The sequence below is a fragment of the Rhinolophus ferrumequinum genome, chromosome 3, assembly GCF_004115265.2.
Source record: "Rhinolophus ferrumequinum isolate MPI-CBG mRhiFer1 chromosome 3, mRhiFer1_v1.p, whole genome shotgun sequence".
NCBI lineage: Eukaryota > Metazoa > Chordata > Mammalia > Chiroptera > Rhinolophidae > Rhinolophus > Rhinolophus ferrumequinum.
The window spans coordinates 23,250,923-23,270,600 of NC_046286.1; the positions used below are offsets into that span (position 1 = coordinate 23,250,923).

Here is a 19,678-nt window from a genome sequence, read left to right on the forward strand (position 1 = left end):
AGATAGAAGAAATTCAGGGCTGCTTTTGCCCCTAGAAGAAAGGGAATTATCCTCAAGAATAGGAATTTGCCACAGCATAGGAGAAACCCATCAAAATTGGCCTGACAGATTAGAAGCCTGAGTAGGCCCAGTCACAGAACAAGTATGCTCCCACGCAGCAATTCTTCCCCATGGGCTTTAACTGAGTGCATGGAGTAGACAAGTAATACGAGGTCTGACCATGCAATTCGCGAACTTGTCCCTATGTGCTTACATTGGCAGCACTGTGCAAACAGCTCAGTAGGGTTTCATAACCTTGGTATATCAGTGTCTCACAGCTGTGTTCGTGTCGATGTGTGGCGGTGTCTTGCTGAGTGGCATTCATTATTATTGTTACCTGTTTTTGTGCGCCATTGCAAGAATGTCTGAGCTTGAATTAGAGCAATGAACAAACACTAAATTTCTTGTTAAACTTGGCAAGATTGGACGTGAAATCAGGGACATGTTAGTCCAAGTTTATGGGGATAATACCATGAAGAAAATAGCAGTGTACAAATGGATTGAACGTGTTTCTGAGGGGAGAGAACACGTCACTGATGAAGAGTGGTCAGGGAGGCCTATAACGAACAGAACTGACGAGAACATTGCAAAAATTCATTGAATTGTGCGTCAAAATCTTCGGCTGACTGTGAGAAGCATAGCAGACTCTTCAAGTAAAGTAAACATCGATTGAGAAACAGTCAGGAAAATCTTAACTGAAAATCTTGGCATGAGAAAGGTGTGTGCAAAAATGGTCCCAAAGGACCTCACCGATGAACAAAAGCAAAGGAGAGTCAAAGTCTGCCAAGACCTTTTGGAGAGGCAAGACAATGTTTTGTGCCATGTTATCACTGGTGGTGAAACATGGGTGTACCAATACGACCCTGAAACAAAGCGTCAAAGTGCACAATGGAAGTCAGCCAATTCTACACAACCAAAAAAATTTCGTCAGTCCAAACCAAGAGTCAAAATGATGTTGCTAACCTTTTTTTTGTAATCAGAGGGATTATTCATTATTAATTTGTACCAACTGGACAAACAGGTAACCAAGTTTATGATTCGGAAGTGCTGAAAAGGCTATGTGAAAAAGTTAGAAGAAGATGACCTGAACTTTTCACCAACAATTCATGGCTCTTGCATCTCGACAATGCACCAGATCATACATCACTGTCTTGAGGGAGTTTTTAGCCAGTAAAGAAATACCTGTATTGGAACACCCTCCCTACTCACTTGATCTGGCCCCCAGTAACTTCTTTCTTTACCTGAAGACAAAGGGAATATTGAAACGAAGACGTTTTGATGACATTCAGAACATCAGGGGTAATACGATGACAGCTCTGGTGGCCATTCTAGAAAGAGTTCCAAAATTGCTTTGAAGGCTGGATTAGGCACTGGTGTTGGTGCATAGCTTCCCAAGGGGAGTACTTCGAAGGTGACTGTAGTGATATTCAGCAATGAGATACGTAGCAGTTTTTCCAGGATGAGTTCGCAAACTTAATTGTCAGACCTCATATGGAGAAAGATGAGAGCAGTTTGAACTGCCTAGGGAGATCCTCCCCCTGTTCAGATACCCAAGGAAGCCTTCAAATACAAATCTTTGAATTACTGAAGGCTGAAAGAGGAGCAACAGAACTAAGAGAAGTTCCTCCAAGGCACTCTCTAGTCCTTCACTACAGTGGAAAGAGAGATCTCAAAAAGCAGAAAACCAAAGGAAGGACAAGACAAAAATAAACTTAGAAATACAAAAAGCTATAAATCATACTAAAACGCTGAAAAAAATCTCTCAAAGGTTTCCCAAGATATGAGAAGAAACCTGAAAATGTGATGTCTGATCAGAAGAAAAACATTCACTATAAAGCAGATCCAGAGATGATCTCAATATCAGAAATACCAAACAGTGTTTATAAAATGGTTATGATGAATATTTTAAAAGATCTAATAAATAAGATGGACAACAATGTGTGAAACTATGGGAAATTTCAGGAGAGATGGAATCTATTTAAAAAAAAGATACAAATTGAAATGCTTGCAAAGGAAAATATGTCAAAAAAGAATTCATACAATGGACTTATCTGCATACACTGATGAAAAAGATTAGTAAACTTGAAGATAAGTCAATAGAAATTATCACAAAGGAAACTCAAAGGAAGGAGGAGGATAGTGATAAAAGTAACAGAGCATCTGAAATCTATGGGAAAATATCAAGTAATCCTTGATTTAGAATAACAAGTAATTAGTTTTTCAGATGGAAAGGAGAAAGTGAATGAAGAGATATTTGAATATACAACAGCCAAGAATTTTCCAAATTGACAAAAGTTATAAACAATCAAATTAAAGAAGTTCAACAAACCCCAAAATATAAGGTAAGTCACACCTAAGCATGTCTTAATCAGTTGAAAATCAAAGAGAAAATTCTTAAAACTAGCCAGAGAAAAACAGGCATATTACACACAGGACAATAATAAGAATTTAGATGGAAATTTCATAGTAATAAATGGGCAAGGGACCAGAAAGATATAAAAAAATCTTAAATGTGTAAGCAAGGGACCAGAAAAATATAAAAAAATCTTAAATGTGTAAACTTCTAATAATAAAGCTTCAAAATACATGAAGCAAAATATTTGTTAAAAGTTTTAAAAAGACAAATTCAAGTCATAATGTGAGACGTTAATAGCACTTTTCAGTAATTATTGAATTAGGCAAAAATATTAGTAATGGTACAGAAGGTTTGAAAATTATCAACCAACTTAACCTAGTGATATTTATAGAATACTCCACCTAACAATAGCAGACTATAGATTCTTTCATAATGCATATAAAATAGTCACCAATATCGATCGCATGTTGGAGAAAAAGCCTCAAATTCCAAAGAAATGAGATTATTACACAGACTGTGTTCTTTGGCCTAAATGCTATTAAATTAGAAAAGAAAATACCAAAATACTTTAAAATTTAGCAATATACTTTTAAATAATCCACGAGTTAAAAAGATTACTATAGTTTTGTAACATAGTTTGAAATCAGACAGCATGATATCTCCAGCTTTGTTCTTAAATTAACTTTATTCATTTATTTTTTAATATTCTATTTCATTGCTAATTGGATTTAATATTGTTCTTGAAAATAGTTGCTATGTTATGTATAACTTTTCCAGTAACATTTGTGTTATAAACTGTAAAAAAATAAAGACAAGAAATATAAATTATCTAAGTCAATATTGAAACAAGAAATTGCCACTATAGATCCTACAGACATTAAAAGGATAATAAGTAGACAGATGAAATGGACAAAATTCTAGAGTAATCTACTTATTGACACAGGTCTAAGTTGAAGTTATCTATTACAGAATTTCATTTTTTAACCAAACATTTTCTCACAAAGAAGACTATAAGTCCAAGGAGTTTCACCAGTAATTTCTATCAAACATATAAGGAAAAAAATAATACTAATAAAACTCTTTCATGAAATAAAATTAAATGAAAATAGAGGCCACTCCATTGTACACCTTAAACTAATATAAAATAATACTGAATGTCAACTATAATTGAAAAAAAATAGTCACAGAAATATAAAGTATGGAGGATATAGTCAATAATATTGTAATAACTATGTACAGTGTCAGATGGGTAACAGACTTATTGGGGTTAACACTTTGTGAGGTATATAAATGTCTAATCACTAAGTTGTTTTGTACCCCTGACACTAATATAATATTCTATGTCAATAGTAATTGAAAAGGAAAGTTTTAAAAACTAAAAAATGAAAATAGAGGAGAAGTGAACTCTCCCCAACTTTCACTATGAGGCCAAAATAACCCTAACAGAAAACTAGACAAAAATATTACAAGATAAAATTATAGTCCATTTTCCTTCATGAACAGAATGCAAAATTCCATAATAAAATATAAGCAAAGCAAATCTAGAAATATGTAAAAAGATTATGACTAAGTGAGGTTTATCACAGAAATGCAAGGTTGATTTAACATTAACAACTCAATTGATATAAGACTTTGAAAAAGAAAAATCACATGAATATCTCAATTTATGCAGCAAAGACATTTAACACGCATTCATGATAAAAATTCTCAGCAAACTAAGAAATAGAAGGAAACTTCTTCAACCTGATGAATGCCATCTGTGAAAAATCTACAGGTAACATCGTATTGAATGATGAAAGACTAAATGATTTCTCCCCCAAATCAGTAAGAAGTTAAGGATACACTGTAACATCATTTCTATTTAAAAAGTACAAGGAGCTGTAGCCAGTGAAATATGCAAAATTAAAATAAAAAATATAAAGAAAGAAATAAAACTGTAATTTTTGACAGACAACATGTCTGTCTATATAGAAAACTTTTTGAAATCTACCAAAACACTAGTGGAATAAGTGAATTTAGCAAGGTCACAAGACACAAGGTTAATAGTTTTTTTAAGGGTTTCTATACACTAGTAACAAAATTGGGGGAAAATTAAATATCATATCCAGCAGTATCAAAAGTAACATAAAGCTACCAATAAAGCTAATGAAAATGTGAAAGACCTCTATACTAAAACATATAACACATAATTGAGATTAATTAAAGAAAGCAAAAAGTGGAGAGATCTAGCTTTGTGGATTAAAAGACTGAGTATTCGTTACATGTCCATCCTCCTCAAATTGACTTATAGATTCAACACAATTCCAAAAAAAATCCCAGCAGATTTTGAAAAGAAATTGACAAACTTATTCTAAAATTTATATAAAATGCAAATTGTTTTGAAATTAAAAAAAATCATAAATGAAGAACAACCTTGAATAAGAAATGATCTTCATTAAGAATTAAGTTGAATAATTTACACTGCCTGTTTTGACTTACCATAATCTATAGTAATCAAGAAAGCATGCATTGTGTAAGGATAAACATGGAACAAGGATAAGAATGGAACACAATAGAGTTCAGAAATAGACATACACTTTCATGGTGAATTGATTTTCAATAAGTTTCAAGGTAATTAAATAGGAAAATCTTTTTAATAAATGGTACTAGATCAACTAAATCAACAGAATAAAATGAATCTTGACCCTAACTCATTCCATATAAAAAATTTAGTTGAAGTACAGATCTAAATGTAAAAGCTAAAATTATAAAACTTCTAGAGTAAAACAGAAGAGAATATCTTCACAACTTTGGGATTAGGCAAATTTTCTTAGGGCACCAAAACTGCTAGTAATTTTAAAAATGCATACTTTAGATTTCACCAAAATTAAACATTCCTGTTCCTCAAAAGACACCATTTAGAATACAAGCCAATATTCAGAATAAAAAAGTTATGAAAAAAATGACTCATATCTAGAATACGTATTTTTCAAAACACCTACAAATCAACAATAAAAGGGAAAACAATCCAATTTTCTTTAAATAGGTAAAAGTCTTGAATAGACACATTACATAAGATACAGAAATAGCCAATAAACATATTAAAAGGTACTCATCAGACAAATGTTAAAACCAGAATAAGATATGATTCCACACCCACTGACATCTCTAAAATTAAAAGGTCAATGATATCAAATATTTAGAGACTATGTGAAGAAATTGGATCTCATACATTGGTAGTAAGAGTGAAGAATGATGTAACTATTATACTTTAGAGAACTCTTAGGTTCAGTTTCTTACAAAGTTAAACCATACCAGTAATTTTTGTGTTTGGTATGTAACCTAAAGAAATGTAAAATACATGCCTAGAAAAAGACTTTAATGATGTTTATAGTTTTATTCATAACAGTCCAAAAGTAAAAATAACTCAAATGCTATCAGCAGTAGAATGAGTAAACGTGTTGTGTGGCATACACATAATGGAATAATATATAGTACAACAAAAAATAATAATGGATCACTGTTATACCAATGTGAATAAATTTAAAATACATTCTAGTTAATGAAAGAAACCAAACACAAAAGAATACTTGGAGCTTGATTCCAGTTAAATGAAGATCCAACACACAAACCTAACTTATGGTGTTAGAAATTAGGAAACATTTGCCTTTGACAGGAGAAGTCAACTGGAAAAGCACAAGTAAACTTGCTGGTTGATATAAATATCCTACATTTGCAGTGGTGATATTTGGGTATATAAATTTGCCTAAGGCCATTAAACTAAAGGCTTGACAACTGTATAATTTGTTATATATAAATTATACCTTAATGAAAAACACTAAGTCCAATGTCATCACTGTCATTTTTCAAATGTGGCTGGCCTTCTCCACAAAGCTATCAAGGTCATAACACATCAGTGAGAGGGGCATTTTGGGTGAGTTATCACCAGGATCTGCTGTTTTATGGCAACAACGTGTACTAATAAATGTTGACTTCCTCCCTCAAAAGCCTCAAAAGGAAGTTATTATGCTCCTCTACCAAAAGCATCCTCATTATTTCTATGTAGTATCTAATTCCTTCAAAATTCTTGGGCTAAACTTAACTGTCTAATTTTATTATATTCTAGATTGACAACCATTGAACTAATGATATGAAAAGGGCATTAAATACATGTTACTGCCATGTTATTTAACCACTGAAACTGGTGTTTCATAAATATGTTTTATAGCTATTTCTTGTACATGTGCTTGTGTACGATGCATATAAACTAAAGCATGTTAAGTTTTAACATTTACTTCAATCATCTGGGGAGCTTTCTAAACATTTGGATGTCCCAGACCTATCTAACAGCTTCAGATTATAGAGCAAGGGACCAAACCTTAAAAACAAAAACAAAAAACAAAAAAAATACTTCCCATATACTAATGTACACCCCAGTTCTAGAAATTCTAGCAATATAAAAATGATAAATAAGAAGAAGAGGGGAAAAGCCTATTGGTTCCTATTCCCCTGGTAGAGAAGAAGTTAGCAACCCCAACAGGAAAGCATAACTCAGAAAATCCCTACAAGCAAGCATATCTAAAGATTTGTTGCTCCAAGAGTAGTCAGGGAGCTTTAGCGTCCCTGTTTCTCAAATGTGAACATGCACACAAATCATTTAGAGATCTTGATAAAATGCAGATTCTGATTCGGTAGGTTTGGTTTATAGCCTCAGTTTTTTCCATTTCTAACAAACTCCCAGGTGATGGTGATGCAGCATAAAGTCCTCAGCCGCTTGCCTCAGATCTAGCAAAGGGGCCTCTGAGGAATATAGGAATATATGCCTTTAAACATGGAAAATTGGGAACAATTTAACTTTTTAATGCTATATAAATAGTTCTTTATGAGTAATGGAAAAAGATGAAATTACTTTCAACAGAATGTAGGAATGTAGAAATTTAAACTGAACTCACTTGTTCATGTGGAATATACACTAAGCTAAATATACACCACGCCATCCAGATTATAGATTTAGCACTGCCACTAACTATAATACCCTGAATACTGTGGTCTAATGTTCAAAACAGAAAGGGAGATAAAATTGGTGCTCTGTGATCTTCCCTTCAACTACAGAAATAATGATCCATGTTCTCTGATCTCACAGGATTACTGAGCTAATGAAAATGTATAGTTTACAATGCTTGGGACCATACTATTTCTTTCAATCTTGGGAAATGTTGAGGAAAATAAAGCTTAAGCAATAAGGCTTGCCTGTCATATGCCGTCTAATAAGCAACAGGCCCAAAACTTAAACTCAGGGTCTCTCCCTCCATAACTCTCTCCACTATATTCATTCAACAACAAATATTTACCACGTGCCTATTATGGTCCTCTTTTAGGTGTTGGGAATTCGGAAGTGACAAAACTAGATAAGGACCTGCTTTCATGTAGTTTATGTTCCGGAGACTAAATAAATAATTGGGTGAGATAATTTCAGATAGTGGTAGGTGGTATGAAGAAATGAAAAACGTCAAGTGTAAATTGAGGCCAGGAAGTAAGGAAGAGCTCCTTTAGATTTGGAGGTCAGGTGAGGCCCCTGAAAAGGTGCCACGTGAGCTGACACCTCAGTAACAGAAAGGAACCATCCTTGTCCAGAACTGAGGCAAACTTTTCCTTCTGTGGATGGAGTAAATTCAGCTTATTCTAGAAACAGAAGGAAGGTCAGTGAAGCATGAGTATGGGAGCATGAAGAATGGCAGGAGCTAAAGTACAGCAAGGACCACATGAACCATTTAAATTTAGAATCGTTTTCCCTAAATGCAAAGGGAATGCTGTGGAGGGTTTCCAGCATGTGTGCATTCATGGTCAGTTTTCACAGTCAGTGGATCATCCCACTTTCAAAATTAAAGAGCTCTATAAAATTTAAGAATTATTTGATTTTCAGAGACCAATTGATTATCATATTTTATTTTCATCTCTCATTCATTTCCTTACCTTATGTGTATATCATATTCCATTGTCATTGTCTTTAATATTTTAGTAACATTAAAATAAGTACTTGTAAGTACATTTCTGAGAATAGTGAATACAAATGAAAGCAAAGTCCTTGTCTCCTAGCAATTAAGGTATCTTCCAGTAGGTCCCTGAAAAAGGCATGGCAATTACCAGGAGGAGCCCCAGGGATTTAATAAAAGCTATCAAAATAAGGGACTGTCAGAAAAGAAGCCATCTCAAAATTTGGTTGCTGTGCCTGGCTGTTTAAGACTAAAAAATGGTCCTCTCATGAGATACTAACACTCATGTTGATTTATAGGCTGTTTCTTTGAACTACATTGTGAACCAGGAAAACTGGAAAATTGGAAAACTGAACACACACACACACACACACACACACACACACTTATTGTGTTCTATATGATATTAAGGTAGTAGAAGGAAACATCAATTAGGACAGATAGAATTTAGAAGGGTGAAATTCTGACAAACTGGTGAAAGAACTAAAAGTTTATTCATATATATATACACACATATATATACACACACACGCACACACACGTATGTATTGTGGAGTTTGGTTTGAGTTATTAAAACAATAGAACTATACTGATAACTTTTGGAATTTCATAGGTCAAATCACGTCCCCAAAATATGTAATTAATGAATTCCACCTTGATTGTGTATAACAACTGATGGTTAATTAAATAATTGACATTTGTTACCACATTTTTCTAAACAATTTTGTATAGTAGGCAGACAGGTAATTATAAATTCCCATTTTATTGATAGGCTAACAGATTCAAAAAAGCTATTCTTTCACACATTGCAAAGTTTGGTTTCATACTGCAGAAAGGGTAACTGCTTCTTGATTCTTTTGCAGAGTACATTACCTAGCATTCATCAAAGCCACACAAGACAAAGTGAACTGCAGAAACTTGATTGTTGGTAATTTGGTGAAGTATCGGATTGTCGATAATTTGGTAAAACTCAAATGGCCAAAGCAGCTTCTAAATATTAAAGCAACAAAAGAATATACATGTCTGTGCAATCATTCAAAATGAGACCAATAAAAGATAGCCAAGGAACATGAAGTACAGTGCATTTTATTTGCCTGTGCCAGCAAATCCACTGAAATCAGGCCATGGGATTCTGTTGGTAGTTTATAAGCTGTGTTTAAAAAGGAGTCCTTTTGTCTATCCCTAAATTCCTCTTATATTAATATATATTAGCCTAAATTTTTCTTAACTCATCTTTAATTTTCACGATAAATTATCAGAAAACTAAAGATATCAGTTCCCAAAAGGAAAGTTAATAAATTTTAAACATCTAACTCAGGTCAAATTGTTCTCCAACCACCTAATCTTCCAATTCATCCACAATACACACACACAAAAATGGTGGATAGCAAGCAAAGACACGTGAGTTCTAGTCCTAAGTGTGTCCTTTTGCCTACTTAGAAAATAAAATGTAAGCATATGTGAAGTTCAATAGCAATACAAGATTATCAAAACAATAAATGGCATATGAAAAGAGGACCTAGAGTGAAAGGAAAAGGGTGGAAATGAGCAATTTAGGTTCAAGTGAATATGAATAAAATCATCAATAAGCAAACCAATTGTAGTTTTCTAAATACACATTAAAAGGAACCAGGGCTTTGGGGGAAATAACAAATTCCAGATCTGGGGTGCACGATATATCAGACAGAGAAATCTTGTCATTCTGAAAACAAAGAAAGTCTCAAAACTTCCTGGGATTGGATCAAAAGGACCCAAGAGCTAAGTTGAAGGACTCCTATTGGCTAACGATGAAACTATCTTCTGATTGTTAAAAATAATAACTACAATGGATTGAAATACAACAATTTTCTAAATCTGTGAGTTCATGATGATAAATATAAAAAAACCACCATGGGTCACCTTTGGAGGTTGCTGGAGTACAAAGCAAGAGAATCAAGCATTTATCTTATTGTTCCTACATGGATGATAGTTCAGGATAATAAAACAGTTGATAAGGCAACAGTTAATAAATGCCAGAAGAATACTAGAATTTAAAAAATCGTATTTTTAACTCCTGAAATAATGCATCTAGGCAAGGATCACCAGTGCTGCTAATATTATTAGGTGAAGGGTTAGACAGGAAATTAGGACAAATGCATTACGCTTGCCTCGAGCTGAACCCATCCATCAACCTTAAGATTATCAAAGTATAGTAAGACATGTTCTTCCTGACATGACACAATAGAAGGTGCACATTTCCATCTGTGAAATATTTTTGGCCAATAAAACATAACACCACAATCTACTCAAGTCTCTGTATGTATCTATCTAATTAAAAGAAATTTGGGAATATATTAAATGACACCAACAGGATAAAACCAGCGAAATCTAGAAAGTGAAAAATTGTAGTTAATAAATAATGGCATGAAAACAAAAGTAAGGAGACTAAAGAGACACATCAATTAAATTCAGTTGTGGATTTTGCTGGGATCCTGATTTAAACAAACTGTATACAGATATTTTTGAGACAGAGAAAACTGAACATGGATTGGACATTAGATGTTATTCACCATTTAAAAAATTCACTGGATGTGATAGGAGCATGATGGTGCTGTTTGCTTTAGTTTCTTAAGTATTCAAAAAAAAAAAGACACAAAAATAATAAAAGTACGAGCTACACACTGGGAGAAAATATTTGTAACACATATAACCAACCAAAAATTTGTATCCGGAACACAAATTTTCTACTCTAAATTTTTTCTAAGATGAATAGTAAACCCAGTCTGTTTTGTCTTTTTCTTACTTTAAACCTTTTTCTTACTTTAAAACAGGATTTACTGAAAAATGTGTCACAAAATCCCTTGGAGTGGCTAATAACAGTATACTCACAGAGCATGCATGATAGTAATGATAGTAAACACAGCCATTGCAGGAAAGAAAGCACTTATCGAATATTTACCTCCATTAAAAAAAAAAAGTCAGGTTTTTAGTGTTTCTATTCTAACTAATTAACCAAATTAGCTTAAATGTATGTGTGATATACATAATGATTAGTGCAATCCCCCCTCCTTTTTTTTAACAAACATTATTTCATTGGGTCATTCTCAAAAAACTACTTGTTTTTCTTCATTGACTTATCCCCCTCTCAGTTTCTAGTTTCAAATTAAACTAATTTAAAGCTACCTAATTAATAAAATACCTCAACTGTACCACTTTTATCAAAACCCAATAAGTGGTTATATTAATACCAGCAATTCTAACCACGATGTTATATGAGTAGTTATTTCTGATTTTTCTAACCAAGTTTGATGAATTTTAAAGATTGTGAAATTGTCAAGTGGACAATGGAGAAAAAGATGGCACCAATTCAAACTTCCTAGAGAGTTTAAGAGACTTGATCTAACCTGAATAATTTGTTCCTAAATCATTCTTAATTCTAAGAGGACCAATAAAATTAGTACTAAGCATTTCATTAACATTACTTATATTCAAACTGTAGCTATGACACCCTAGAGGGTTTCCTAGAAATGCTTTATGGTACCTTGGGGTCTCATATAATTGACATGAACTGTGTAGTCAGGTCCATTTTTAAAGGTTTGGGTCATTTTCTGTTTTGAATTATCATGGTTTTATAATTGCTGTTGATAGGTAACCACTGACATATTACTTAATGTTAATTGCTAGTCAGGAACAGAGTCCCTCCCAAAATAACAATATTCCTATAGTGATTATAAACCACTTAATAAGTGATGATTTTATAGGATAGTTTTGCTACAAATAAAACAACTGTTCCTATTCTGAAATATTCTAGGTTTACAGGATAAACTCTAGATCTGTTAGACTAACGACACATCGATAAAGAGTTGGTATTTAAGTAGAATGATTATAATTATCCTCCCCCAAATTTAACTTTTCCCTCTCAAGGGAAACAACGAATAGTGGAAAATAAAAATGTATGACATTTACATGGAACTCAAAAGACGACCTAAGGAAAAACTAAAATTTGGAGTGACAAAAAAAAACAACAAAAAACCAAACACACAAAACAACAAATAACAACAAGGAAAAGGCACACACACACACACAAAAATTAGACAAAGGATAGATATAAAGCATTATCACCTAATTTAATAATGTACTTAAAGTTTTCAGTTATCTCTAAGAATATTTTGTACAAAGATGTGAAATGCATGGTTTCTACAGTAAGATTTCTATAATAGCTAATTGAAGCATAAGAAAATAAATTATATATACTCAAAAATTATTAGAATTATTTTATCCATTAATAATGTGTATCTATCTGCTACAAATCAGTGAGTGAAAACATCACGTGGCTTAAAGAATATTAGACCGGATGTTGGACAACTGTATTTAGCCTGATTGTACTATCAGATGAATTTCAAGCACACGAAGAAAGGAAAACATCAGCTGCTCTCTGTGACTTGGTTTTCTTTTCTATAAAAATAGAAGGGTTGACCAGTTTGACATCCTGTGAATCTATGATAATCAGCAAAATCAACTGACATGTTTTCTTTTTTTGTTGTTTTTTTTTGTCTTACACAAAAGAATAATTATGTAATTATATACCCTGCTTTAAAAAAAAAAAAAAAAACACATCACAGACATTTAAGAAGCTAGTCTAGGAGCCAAGATATTTTATTCCAGTGGATAAAATGCAAATATATAGTGTTGATTAGGTAAATTATACACAATTAATGATGTAGTAAAGAGTGATTTCGTTTACATTATCCATGATTACTCCTATCGATGTAAACTTTCCTTGTCTGAATTCCTCACAACCAGTAACATTTACTACTTCACTAATTGTTTTCTGTATAGAATTGTCTCTCCAACTACTAAGTGTAGTTGTCAATGAAGTACTGGTATTCAAACTCTCATCCACCAACCACTAGCCTGGGCAAGTTCTCGAACTTTGATTAGCCACAGTTTCTTCATCTGAAAAAATCAGTGTAATACCATAGCCCTTCCAGAACTGTTGTAAAGACTAAATGACACAGTAAAGCACTGGTTTATGTGAGGTTAAATAGTTAGTAGCAAGCACTTACATTTCTTTCTTTACCCATCCTAGATCCCAAATTACAAGCAGGAAAGCAACATATGTCTTCAGCATTCCACAGAGTCTTTAACAAAGCTAAAGCCGCAAAAGGGACTGAAATATTTGTTGCATCATTGACTCAATAAATTTTACTGAGAACCAACTTGTGTCAGGCTTTGGGGTAGGCATGGGGAGAAAATAAAAATGAAGAAAAATGTCACAGCTCTTTCACAAAAGATTTCTAAATCAGCTAGACACCACATGATAAAGATATTAAAAGTATGAAGTAATTTTAATATAACTTGGAATATCTGTGACTGGAGGTTGGCCAAAGTATTTAAAAATACAAATCAAAAATAACAAAAATGAATAGTAGTACCTAACAAGAAAAGATTTTAGAATATGGCCTGTTTATCTCCCTAAATGAAAATGTCCCATGGAGCTCAACTTTAATGGGCAAAATGTGAGTGTTTGTCTAATTGGAAACCTGTTCTCTTTTTCTTGGAGCAAGAATCACAGGAAAAAACATTGCAAAAATTCAAGTTCCATGATAAAGGAGAAAAAACAAAATGGGTTTTCATAGATGGGATGAAATCATGTTCCCATGGAAACTATGAACTGGTTTTCTGCAGCCCAACTTAAGTTGGCAATTTTGGCTAATTTCAACTATACAAATGAATTTTGCAACTCAAAAAATTTACCCATTCTACTATGAATGTAATTTTAAAATGATAGCTAAATACATGGAAAGCATCTCACTGGATTAAAGACATATTTTTAAATTTCTTTAATCATTACCAACTTCACCTGGCAAAGATATCATTTAAATTGGAAACAAATCCAATGAACTAAGTTGTGCCAGAGTAAACAGAATCTAGAATATGGTTGTCCTCTGATTCTAATGTTGGAGCAAGAACAGGGACAAGGCCTTCTTCTGTTACAGACTAGCAGAGGCTGTGGGATTAATAGCTTTTACTGAATCACGATAACCAGAATAGACTCAACATCCTATCCCAAACAGGCAAGGCACCTTTCTTTTCCATTTAGTTTTTTTTTTTTTTTTTTTTTTTTTTTTCCAAATTAGAGATCCATTTGATCATTGGCATATGGTTGTTAGGCCACAAAGAAGACAAAAAAAATATTTATGATTTGAAAAATATTTTTGTCCTATGTTTTACATTTTTTAAAGGTTTTACCCTTATGTAAGGACCTCATCACTATACAGGAATTGGCTCCAACCTTTGAATTTGCTTCATACGAAATTCTTTTGCATGACCCCATGCTTTTAGACACAAGACATAAAAAGAGACGAGGGGCAAGCAAATACATATCTCAACAATCAACTCTGTATTAAAACTTTCCAGTCATACTTTGATCAGTTTTTCACCACGTCCAGTAACTATCTCACCAACATTTTTTAACTCAAGTTTAACCTCCTGTGCTTTATCCAAGTGACAATTCCCAAACTGGGAAACTTAACAATTAATTCTTAAAGGATCATTCTTCCTTTGCCTCTTTTACTTACATCCTCTTTTCTCTCCTTCCCTTCATGGCCAAGCTTCATGAGAGAGAGGTCTTCATTTATTTTCCTCCATTTCCTCACCTCCTGCTAACGCTTCATCTCACTACAAACCAATGTCTTTAGTACCAATGTCTTTAGACTCTAGCCCTCTATTGAAACTGCTCCTGTGTAGGGCACCAATGACTTCCTAATTGCCAAATTAAGTCAACTTTTTCTGGTCATCTTTCTTAACTTTCCTGCATTTGGTTCATACACATGGTGTGCTTTTTTTTTTTTTTTAATTGAAACTTTCTCCTTAAGTCTTCCTTGACGGCATTCTTCCTGGAGTAACTTATTTCCACGCTTGTCTGAGAGTCCTTCCTACTGTCCTTTATGTGTTTAGGTTCCTGGGATTTAGCCAGAGCCTCTGTTTTTCTTATTCTGCAAACTTTCACTAGGCAACTTCCTGCTCCCCTACAGCTTTACCTACCATTTTGATACCATCAAATCACTAATTTTTATCTCCAGAGTATACTTAACTCTTTTGTTTGAGTCCATTTTTGAATAATTATATCCAAAACTCATCTGAACAACAACTTTTAAATCTACTCCTTCAAAATTACTATTCTCTTTCTATTGCCTTATCCAAGTAATGACTCTACCATTTACCCAGTTACCCTAAATCAGAACTGTGAGTGTCTTCCAAAAGCTACTTTCTATCCATCCTCTCTCACAGCTACCATAGTAACAAAATTCTCAAGATTCTGATTGCCACTTGCATAGGCTGGGTCTTTGTCATTTCATACCCACCCACACTACTGAAATAGATGCAGAAGTAATATTTGATAATTTAAACACTCATTATTTTGACATATGCAACACCCATTTATTATTTGAAAATAAAAAGACAACTTTGTTAATGAATAAAACCAAAAACCTTTAGAAAACATAACAATTAATGGTGAAATTCTCTTTGAATAATGCTAAAAGTAATACAATGCTTACAATCACCACTTCTACTTGGCACTGCAAGAAAATAAGACAACAAAAGGTATAAGACTGAGAAAGGAATACAATTATCAATTATTAGGGACAACCATCTAAATTTAAAAATCTACATAAAAAATAAAATAACAACAGATTCCAGCAAAGTTGTTGCACACAAAATTAAGTTTTTAAAATTCAAACCCCACTCCCTCATTCTAGCAGCAAGAAATTCAATAAATGTATTTTTGAAGACATTATTCACAATGGCAATAAAAATAATGGCATGTCTAGAGTGAATAAAACAAAATTAGAATTGAAGGATAAAAAAGGTCTAAATATGTGAAAAATAAATGTATTCATATGGCAAGACAGTATCACAAGGGTGAAAGACTTTCCCACAAATAAATCGCCACATTCTATGCAATTCTAATCAAAACCCTGGGGTTTTGTGTTTGAGTGTTGGTGTGGAACTTGATAAGCTGATCAAAATATTCAAATGGAAGGAAAACAGGCCAAAATTAGACAGACAAGACAATTTTGAGATACATGCCTGACTTCTGTGACCACTGTGCTGTACCTGCAGTTGAATAATATTATATGTCAACTATAATCAAATATATATGTGTGTGTGTGTGTATATGTGTGTGTGTGTATGTATAAATATATACATACACACACACACACATATACACACACACACACACATATACATATACACACATGGTCATGGGATGTAGGGTACAGCATAGAGAATAGAGTCAGTGGAATTGTGTAACAGCTATATATGATGTCAGAGAGGTAGTAGATTGGGGGAGGGGGTTATCACTTTGTGAGGGATGTAAATGTCTATTACATTGTTTTGTACACCTGAAACTAATTTATAAAAAAAGAAAGAAAAAATAAGGAGGAATAGATTTTTACTAACAGACATCACATTTTATTTAGAAACTATAGTAATTAAAAAGATTTATTTCTCATTTGTTTGTGTTGTTCTTTTGTTGTTTTGGTTTATATACCACATATCAGTGAAATCATATGGTTCTCTGCTTTTCCTGTCTGACTTTGTCACCCCAATAAATTAAAAAAAAAAAAAAAGATTTAGTATTGACAAGAGTTTAGACTACCATAGTGGGTCTGCATAAAGTCCATAGACACAAAGCCACCTATTATGGGAAGTTGTTATAATAGAGAAGTGACATTATGAGTGCAAAGAAATGGACAATTGAATAAATGGCTGTGATAATTGGGAATTATATGGAGTGGAAATATAGATAAAATTCTATCTTTATTTACACCATATACCAAAGATGGACTAAAGACCTAAAGATGTAAAGCAAAACTTTAAAAGACAACTTTGTATTCTTTAGAAGAATATAGGATATATTTTAAACATTGGGGAAGAAAGAAATTTATATTTTTCTAACAAAAGGCACCATAAAGTTAAATAACAAACCTAACCTAGAATAAAATATTTGCCACATACATTTCCAACTAAAGATTGGTGCCTTGTATATATAGAGAAAAACCTACGTTCAATAAGAAATATAAATAATCCTATAAGAGAATGAGTAAATATTATGCTCAAGAAACTCAAATAAAAGGAATCCTAGATATCCAATATGAAAATATGAACAATCTTGACAATAGGAAAATACAAACTAAAGCAAAACATTATCCACACTCACAAAAATATGTTAACAACATAGGAAAATGGGAATTCATGTTCCTAGAGCAAATGCGCTGTACAGCCACTTTCAAGAACAATTTAAAATGTTTTGTAAAGTTGGAAAAGCATATGCTTCAATCTCGTGATTCTATTTCAAGGTGTATACTCTGAAAAACATGCCTATGTACACAGGAGACATATATATCACTGCAGCATTATGTACAACCAGAAAAAAATGGAACTTGCTAATTGTCCATCAATAAGAGGGTGGATAAATAAACTAGCTGTTTCAAGATAGCTAGTGAAAATGGATGTTCCAGAGTCGTGGGTACCAATATAATATTACGGGAAAACAGTAATTTCCAGGAAGAAATAAACCATATGATACCATCGTTACAAATGTTTAAATTTACAAAATAATATTGTGTTGTTTGGGGGTACACACATATACAGTAAAAGTGCAAATGTATGCATTGTTATTTTTGGAGAAGAGTTTTAGATATATATTTTAGCTTTGAAATTATGACCCAATTAGAGCCAAAAAGGTGGAACAACAAAATATAAAAACAGCAAAAAGATAACCATCCCCTACTCATACACATGTAAATTCCCTTTTTGGCCAAAGATGCCTTTTCGAGCTCCATCCACACTAGGATGACTCAAAGAGGTTTTGAGAATCCCATTCTCTCCCCTAGTCTGTTCTCTGTTATCCAAATAAGTCCCATTAGAATCATCAACAGATCCTCCCGGTTACAGTCAGACTCATACAGATGTGAGGCTCAGTAGTTGTGTGGAGCCAATGCTAAGTCAGCATTATTCGCTGTCTCTGACTACAAGAAGATTCCAGTTCAATTCCCATCCTTAACCACCTGTAGAGTCTTGGAACTACATTTTCTTGACATGTATTTTCTTATCCTGGCCAAAACTTCTTAACACATGAGGATTTTTCCACACTTGTTTCCATTTTTAAACAATGAAAAAATTTATGCGATCCTTTGCCTGCACATCTTCCGTAGTTTTTTTTAAAATAAAGCAATTCGTCATTTCTTCCTGAAAATTAAATACATCAGAAAATAAACGTGTATATTTAACACGTGAGTCCTAATCATCTATTCCAAAACAACTTCCAAATATTTCCTATATTAAGCAAATATATCATATTCAATAGTATACATATTTGTCAAATGTGGAAGTTCTTATAAAAATATGGCTAGTCCATATTTTTAAGAAACTTTTTAATGTGCAGAGTTTGAGTGCTAATTATGAAATATATTATGTTTCAAAATAAAAAGAAACAGTGTCGGGGAGTAATACTCTCCACTGTGATGGAAGTATGATGCTAGCTTTAATTAAAATAAAATTTCTTTGAATGGACACGATATGAGTTTCATGGAATAGTGTCCTATTTCTAGACGATTGGACCAGTGAATGAAGAAGACTGCATTGGTTGGAGTCTCACTATAGGGTCATTTGAAGCCAAATAGCTTATTAAATCAAGGCTTTATCTCAGTTAACACCAGGTTAGAACAGAAATCCAGCTCAATTGTGGGTTTCCTAGCAGTGACAAACAAGAACTGACCTTTCTCAGAACTCAGAAGAGGGTGCATTAAATACACTCAACAAACAAGAAACTCCCTATGAAGAGAAAAGTAAAGGGAATGGCCCCTAAGAAAAATGAACCAAATGATTGAAAGTTACCAGAAACTCCTTCCTTCCTAATTTCCTTATTTAATAGATAAGAGACTGGAGTTCAATGAGGTTAAATATTCTAACCAATATCAAAGGCAGTGATAGAGCCATTATCCAAACTGAGGTATACTGGTTCTCACTGCAATGTTCTTCCCATACCATACTGCCTCTCTTAAATAGGAAAAGGTTTCGTGTCACTGCTCTGGAAGCAACCTGTAGGAGTCAGCCCATGGTTTAAATAAGAAGGCTTCTATTCACACGCAGCATCATGGGAGCCTCAAGAGAATGCCACCCACTCCTCAACACTGAGCAGAAGCACCCACTCTAGTCGCATCTCTGCAGACCATAAGACACATGATCCCTCTGATCACCGGGCCCCGCTGAGAGCCGGAGGCTGCATATGTACACACAGATAAAAGGCGGATTCTACACC

At 33.3% G+C, this 19,678-nt stretch overlaps 1 protein-coding gene across 1 annotated transcript in view; it reads right to left on the minus strand.

The window, feature by feature from the left end:
- Nucleotides 1–19,678, minus strand: part of COL21A1 (collagen type XXI alpha 1 chain) — a 155,696-nt gene that overhangs the window by 107,685 nt on the left and 28,333 nt on the right.